This window comes from Benincasa hispida, chromosome 10 (assembly GCF_027475165.1).
Source record: "Benincasa hispida cultivar pf3 chromosome 10, pf3_genome.v1.1, whole genome shotgun sequence".
NCBI lineage: Eukaryota > Viridiplantae > Streptophyta > Magnoliopsida > Cucurbitales > Cucurbitaceae > Benincasa > Benincasa hispida.
In genome coordinates, this window is record NC_143487.1 from 47,121,911 (window position 1) to 47,129,731 (window position 7,821).

The 7,821-nt window shown below is 34.1% G+C and overlaps 1 pseudogene; it reads left to right on the forward strand.

Moving 5' to 3' along the window:
* The first annotated feature begins 1,165 nt into the window (after nt 1-1,165).
* LOC150033407 (uncharacterized) lies at nt 1,166-2,458 on the forward strand (annotated as a pseudogene).
* The last annotated feature ends 5,363 nt before the right edge of the window (nt 2,459-7,821 follow it).

Below are 7,821 nucleotides of genomic sequence, written 5' to 3' on the forward strand. Positions count from 1 at the left end.
GATAGAGCATTGTCAGTTACTTCTTTTATCAGATCGAGTAAGGATGAGTTGGATCAAACTCATCTTTATGTCATTCAAAATGTAAATGATGTGCTTCCTTACATTGAGTATGTAGATCTTCATCTTATTCTTGCTTTAGGTTACTTGATTATTCAATAATCTACTAACTTTGTCATTTAAAATAGGTAACATATGGATATTTTGTCTAAGCTCAATTCTGGTAAAAATAAAAGTAGAAAGTGGCTTCAAGAAGAGCATAATCGTACATTCAGTTGGTGGTTGTCCACACGGGTAATCTCTAGAGACCTACTATTTGATGTATAATTAAATGTTAACTACTAAAATATTATGAAATATATCGTAGGTTGCACTAGCTCTCGAAGTTCCCAAAAATTCCATATCGCGTTCTTTGAGATGGATAGCTAATGGACCTTGTCCAACTGTGGCAAAATATTCTGGTTATGTGGTCAATGGTTACTACTATCATACATAGAATCGCCATGATGTTAGGAGGGTTCAAAATAGTGGAGTTAGTATAACGGCTACCACAATGCAAGTCTCTAATGCTAAGGATAAAAGACCCATTATGTCAGATATGACCTTTTATGGTGTAATACTAGAAATATGAGAACTTGACTATCATGAATTATCATTTATTTTATTCAAATATAATTGGGTTGAGAATAGAACTAGAGTCAAAACAGACGAGTTTGGGTTTACTATTGTGGACCTCAATCGTATTGGACATAAATTAGACCTATTTATTTTAGCCTCTCAAGTAAAATAAGTGTTCTGTGTAAAAGACCCCGCAAATTCGGGTTGGTCAATTGTTTTAACATCTCCATAATGAACAATTGAGGATGATTTTTATGAAGATGAAATAGGAGATATGCTACAAGAGTGTGGTTATGGAGGTATGCAAAGAATGCCGAATGTTGATACATTTTCTAAGATTGATGATACAACATCTTCATACATTAGACATAATTGTGAGGGTCGATGGGTTGATAAATAATATATTAAACATGATATGTCATTTACTATGGTTATATGTATTTAAATATTAAGATTATATGTTTTTTGTGTGAGTAATGTTTTTTTTTTTTTTTTTTGTGTGCAGATTGACATGGAAACTTCAACAAGTAGTAGCGAGGATGATAGAAATATGATCCCACAAAAACATAGTAGAATAAGTATACCACGTGGCCCAACTACAATGTCTGAGTTGGCACAAATAAGGACATCTGGGCAACGGTTGACCATCGATTATAATGAACATGGACAATCGGTTGGATCTGAAGCAAAGAAGATGCAGAGTTATATAGGAGTTTGTGTTCGACAATAAATTCAACGTATGATTCTTGGAAAAAAGTTCCAAACCATTTAAAAGACAAACTTTTTGATTGTGTAGAGGTATGTTTTCTAAACTTTTAATTCATGTGCATAGTAGTTTATTAGTTTATTGTTTAACTATTTTTTTCATTGTGTAGATGTCGTTCAATGTGGACTCTAAGTTCAAACAGTGTATACTAATGTCTGCATCTAGGAAGTTTTAGACTTTCAAGACAACGTTGACTCAAAAGTTCATACTTCCATTTAAGGATGAACCTCGGTCTTGCAATTTCCACCGCAACAATATTCTCATATAGAGCAAGATCATTGGACATCGTTCGTCAATGAACGATTGAGTGAAGAATGGGAGGTAAGTCATTCACAATAAATTACATGTCAACATTATCATTGTTTTGATAGGTAACTTCAACTAGATTTGTTGTACAGAAAATCAGTCGTGTTAAAAAAGAAAGACGTGTGAAATGTGTATATAATCACCACATTTCTCGGAAGGGCTATGCGAATCTTGCCCAAGAATTAGTGAGTTATTCGACTTAAATTAAATATTTTATTCTAATATGTTTATGCTAATTAAATATGTATGTTCATGTAGAACCTATCGAATGACCCTTCTTATCGGGCGACTTTATGAAAAGAAGAAAGAAAAGGAAAGAATAATGAATACTTTAATGAAGTTACTCGAGAATGTGCCAATCGGATTGTAAGTATATATTATGCAAAATATAAGATGACATATATATAAGTTTAAGATGATATAGATATTGTGTGAAAATTGTAATATGTTTTACAGGATAAATTGGCTGAAGTTCATGAAGGTGAAGATGTTCTCACCGAAGCATTGGGTACAGAAGAACATTGGGGACGTGTTAGAGGAATGGGTGATTTTGTTTCCCATTCTCAATATTTCAGATTAGTAAAACCAAATTTCTCTATGAGCCAAGAAATTGAAGAAGGCTCTAGTAAAAAAAATGTTCGACATGGTAAAGTGTTAAGAGAAAGAACTCACAGCAGACAATCTCATCAGTCCAAATCATCTGTTGGAAGTATTGCACTAAGTGCATCTGAAGAAGATATTGAGAAGATGTCTAAAGAAGAAGATGTCTAAAGAAGATTTGGAGGTAATTTATTTATTGTGACTTTTAAATTTTAATCATATTGTACGTGCTTAACCATGCATGACATAAGTTCTTTTAAATTTGTTAAGGGGACACCATGCCACTGGCTATAGGAACTGTAGATAATATTGTTGCAGTAGCCACAACATTTGATGATGATGTGTCATGCTTAACTATTAAAGTTCTGATTGACATTGTCATTGGAGAAGATTTGCCTATATCAATTCCTGTGAAGGGTAAAATAGAATTCTTAAAGCAAGCAATGGGCAACTTCGTAAAATGGCCTCGTGAACTTGTAGTTATGGTTGACGAGAAAAAAGTATGTTTCCTTTTCAGTTTATGAGTTTGGTTATTTATTATTTTTCCTACTTTGAATTTTTGTAACTTTGGTTATGGTAGGATCATTCACCAATTAAGAGCTTCAGTCAGTCCTCCAAATATACTAATGCTAATGGTACTATCCAATTATTGAACGGACATGCCATGCATAATATGAACGATGTAGACATGATCCGTATCTCTTTGGACGAGCATACATTTGGAAGAGACAAATTTATTTATTTAGGCCGCGATGATCTGCTCCAATATTGCAATATGGTTGAAATAGGCTACATGTGTATTTTGACATACATTGCGTAAGTATTACTCATCTAGATTCACTCATGTGTACTTTGTTTCATGTTGATAGATAATAACTTTTACTTTGTTTAGGTATCTTTGGGATGAATGTGGTCGTGATATTATGAAGAAGTTTTTTATAATTGATCAAGCAAGAATATCGCCACGTGAAGTCTCAAGATATCCGATCCAGAAATTTAGCCAATCAACTAGAATTGGCTAATTGAGACCAATTAGTCCTCATTCCATATAACACAGGGTAAGTAGATACAAGTTCTTAAGTTATTTTTAATTTGCATTATACACGTACTAATATTTCAAAATTGTTGCTTATTATAGTTATCATTGGATATTGATTGTAATCAATCTACAAGAAAATTGTGTTTATGTTTTTGATTCTCTTCGAAGCAAGGTTCAAGAGGATTTTCATGGAGTTATAAATATGTAAGTGTAATTGAACTTTCTTAGCTCTTAATTGAAGTATTTATGTTTAACTAATGTTTTTAAACTATTTAGTGGATTGAAAACATGGCAAGCCAAGCACGATCTCCAACACTATCGATCTTCTCCAAAATGGAAACCTGTAAAGGTAAATTTGTATTCATTTTTTTTTAACAATTTATGTTCATTCGACTTCTTTATAACAATTTAACAATTGTTTTCAACTTTTTTATATAAAGTGCCCTCGTCAATTAGATTCTGTAGGATACGGGTACTATGTGCAAAAGTATATATAAGAAATAGTGCATAATCCTACTACTCCCATTACTAGCCTCGTACGTAAATTATTTATTTTTTATATAATAATAGCTTTAATTTAATAAATGGACGTAAACTTATGTTTAATTTATCTTTTTTTTTTTTCCTTTTTGTAGTTCAATACAAAAGATGCATATACACAAGGAGAGATCGACGTAATTCGGACCCAATGGGCAAGTTTTATTGGCCGATTTGTGTAAGGATATAATTCTTGTTTTTTGTCTCAATAGAATATAAATGCTAGCTTAGAATGAATGTAAATTTATCTAACCATAATCTTTATGAATGGAATTAGTACTGATTGATATTATTATTGGAAGTTGTATTCATGGTATTATGATTCTGGTATTGTGATTCTTGTTTATTCATGGAATTAGTACTAATTGATATTTATGAATGAGAGAAATGATGGCTTGGTGTAAGTATTCTATGAAAGTCTGGTTCTGGTATTGTGATTCTTGTTTGTGGATAAATTCATAGGTGGAAGACATGATCTGTTTATTATTGGAAGCTGTATTCATGGTATTGTGATTCTTGTTTATTCATGGAATTAATACTAATTGATATTTGTGAATGAGAGAAATGATGGTTTTGGTGTAAGCTGTATTTTATTAAAGTCTGGTTCTGGTATTGTTTTGCAAATTTTGGTGGATAAATTCATAGGTGGAAGAAAAATATTGATGAGTATATGTAATGGATTGGAAATATTGATTCTTGTTTGTTGATAAATTCATAAGTGGAAGATAAATATTGATGAGCTCGCCATGCAATTTTTTTTATACTTTTTAATATAAAATAATGACGGACATTTCCTGACCCAACACGACATATAATGTCGTTTTTAACTTATTTGACCATAAAAATGGATTCAGCAACAAAATTTTAAAAAAAGGACAGATTCGGGCTTCAATGTCGATCAAGAATTAAAAAAAACAGGCTTTAATGTCGGTTGCAACAGACATTAAAGACCTTTAATCAATCAAGACCTTTAATGTCAGTTGCAAGACCTTCAATGTTGAGACCTTCAATGTCGGTTGCAACCGATATTAAAGCCTGAATTTCTTCTAGTGGGAAATGAGATGGATCCCCTATGCATCGGTTGTTGGCAGCTTGATGTATGCGATGTTATGTACTAGACCTGAAATATGCTATGCAGTTGGGATAGTCAGTAGATATCAATCTAATCCAGGATTTGATCACTAGTCTGCTATTAAGAACATCCTCAAGTATCTAGGGAGAACAAAGGACTACATGCTCGTGTATAGTTCTAAGAATCTGATCCTTACAGGATATACGGACTCTGATTTCCAGACTGATAAAGATTATAGGAAATCCACATCAGGATTGGTGTTCACTCTTAACAGAGGAGCAGTAGTCTGGTGGAGCACTAAGCAGGGGTACACTGCTGACTCCACTATGGAGGCTGAGTACGTAGATGCTTGTGAAACTGCTAAGGAAGTTGTATAGCTCAGGAAATTCCCGACAGATCTCGAAGTAGTTCCAGACATATCAAAGCCCATCACCCTTTATTGTGATAATAATGGTGTTGTAGCTGATTCTTGAGAGCCTAAAAGTCACAAGTGCAGGAAACACATAGAATAAAAGTATCATCTCATCCGAGAGGTTGTGCATCGAGGGAACGTGATCGTCATGCAAATAGCTTCAGAGCACAACATTGCTGATCCATTTACAAAGGCCCTCACGGCTAACGTGTTTGAGGGTCACCTACAGAGCATAAGTCTACGGGACAAGCCACATTTAGTCTAGGGCAAGTGGGAGATTTTGTACTGGGTGCGCATTATGCCCTAGTTTAATGTTTTATGTGTATTTTTATCAGTATGACTTTTATGATATACACCCCACTAGCTTTCGGATAGGTGAGAGTTTGATAGCACCAAAAAATGTGCTATTTTCCTCTTCTTAATTCTAGGTTGTTACTATGTTTCATGTGTTTATTTGATGATTTTGTAGGTATTGAGCGTCTTGGAGGTAAATAAGTTGTTATGAACTATTCGGGGTTAATTTGGAGAAATTAGGAGCTAATTTGAACAATCGGGCTTCAAAAGGTCGTGAAAGGACGAAAATGCCCTTGGATGGAGTGTTGCTACGCTCAAATGAGCATTGCGCAACTCTACAAGGCAGTAGCTATTCATTGTTGGAGAGCAGAGTAGCGTTACAACGCTCCAGTTTTTTATCTATGCAGCGTTGCAACGCTGCGACAACTGCTATATAACGCTGTTTTTCGATTTAGGGTAGAAGATTCGACCCTCAATCAGCTCCTAATCTGATTTTCTCCCTTTCTTACCTCTCCACTTGTATTTTTCTCCCCCTTTCTCCCCATCTCATGTAACTAATGGAACTATGTCAAGATTTGTCTTCTCCATCTCCATGGGAAGGCAAGTTCTTGCTATTTTCTAGTTTAGGAGAATTTAGAACAATATATTTTTTAGGATTTTTGTTTGAATGTAATCTTTTTGTTCTTGTTTATGGGTTTCCATCTGAATTTTATGTTTTATGAATTTCATGATTTTATTATTGATTGACAACCAGTGATTTTGTTGTGTGATTCTAATGCTTGGAGATTGGCTTGTAATATGTGACATGAAATTATAGGTTAATCACATTGAAAGTAATAGGTTAGTTAGGCTTGCGATTCATTAGGCCTGAGATATGTTGCCTAAAAAGAATAGTATTGCTCCCATCAACCTAGAGAGAAATCGTATTGAATGTTTGATTAGACGTTGGTAGTCGAACACTTATACCGTTATCCCTAGAACTTAATGCGATTCGTTAATTTGTATGGAGCAGATTTGTTTTCTATGCATGTTGATTAATTAGGTAATTAGGACAATTGATTGGGATTCCAATCAATTGAGCTAGGCATAATCAAAAAACTAAAATTGTATTTAAACAACTCGATGAACAAGAATTACATTGGTCAATTCGGATTCCCTTAAGCTAGATCATTTCCTTTAATTGCATTTCTATATTTTATTTTCTCACTTTTTATTTTCATGCACTTTCAATTATCAAAACCCCTTCATTTACCACTTTAACTGAAAACGAGTTTCGATGAACTAATCTTCCGTGCTTCCTTGAGGTTCGACCCCGGACTTGCCGCTTGTACTACTAGTTAGTATAAGTAGTTCGTTCGGTGATTTATAAATTTTATTTGTGTAGCAAGGGTTTACAGGCGACAGTAAACTCGATCCTACCAAGATTGTTAGGGTTGGTTCTCTAAATCTCGTGGATCATGTAGTTTGTAATTTTAATATACAGACATTTTATTTATTTAATAAAATATGGGATGTTTTATTCAATATTTAGTAGTATTAACCCAAAAACCAATAAACTAACATTTAAGGTTATCATCTGTAACTTAAAGATGTATATAAAGACATACAGGTGGATCATGTTTAAGTGATAACCCAAATGATTTGTAGTAGATGAATAAGGTTAGGTACCTCATCCTAGTAACACTATGAAATGACTCGCTTTGTAGATGTTACAATTGTTGTAAAGTGCTACAAACGATCTGATCCTGATCATTCATGTAGAGTCATTTGAGCAGGGGTGTTCTATACAATGGAGTTGGTATAAGACCAGACCACAAAATGATTGGTCTCATTATATTACACCGTTCATAATAGAGACTTACATTTCACCAGGATGACCATAGATGACATGACCTGAATCCTGAGTGAGTTTTGAACTCCTGCTTGTGAAGGCGGTCCTTTGATTTGTATGGGTGAGATTAGCTAGATTGCCGACTCAATAAGCCTACTATTTTGGGGATTCGTCTGATTAGGGAGTTGGGAACACAACTACATAAGACGAGATTCACTCATTCCCTAATGTTTGGGTAAGTAGATAAATTGCTCCTTTAAGGGTTGATTCCGAGGCTTGATCAATGTGGTGTCACACCCTCTCTTGGCCCGAGAGGGGTTTGGTCATAGTTGGACTATGACTTATAATT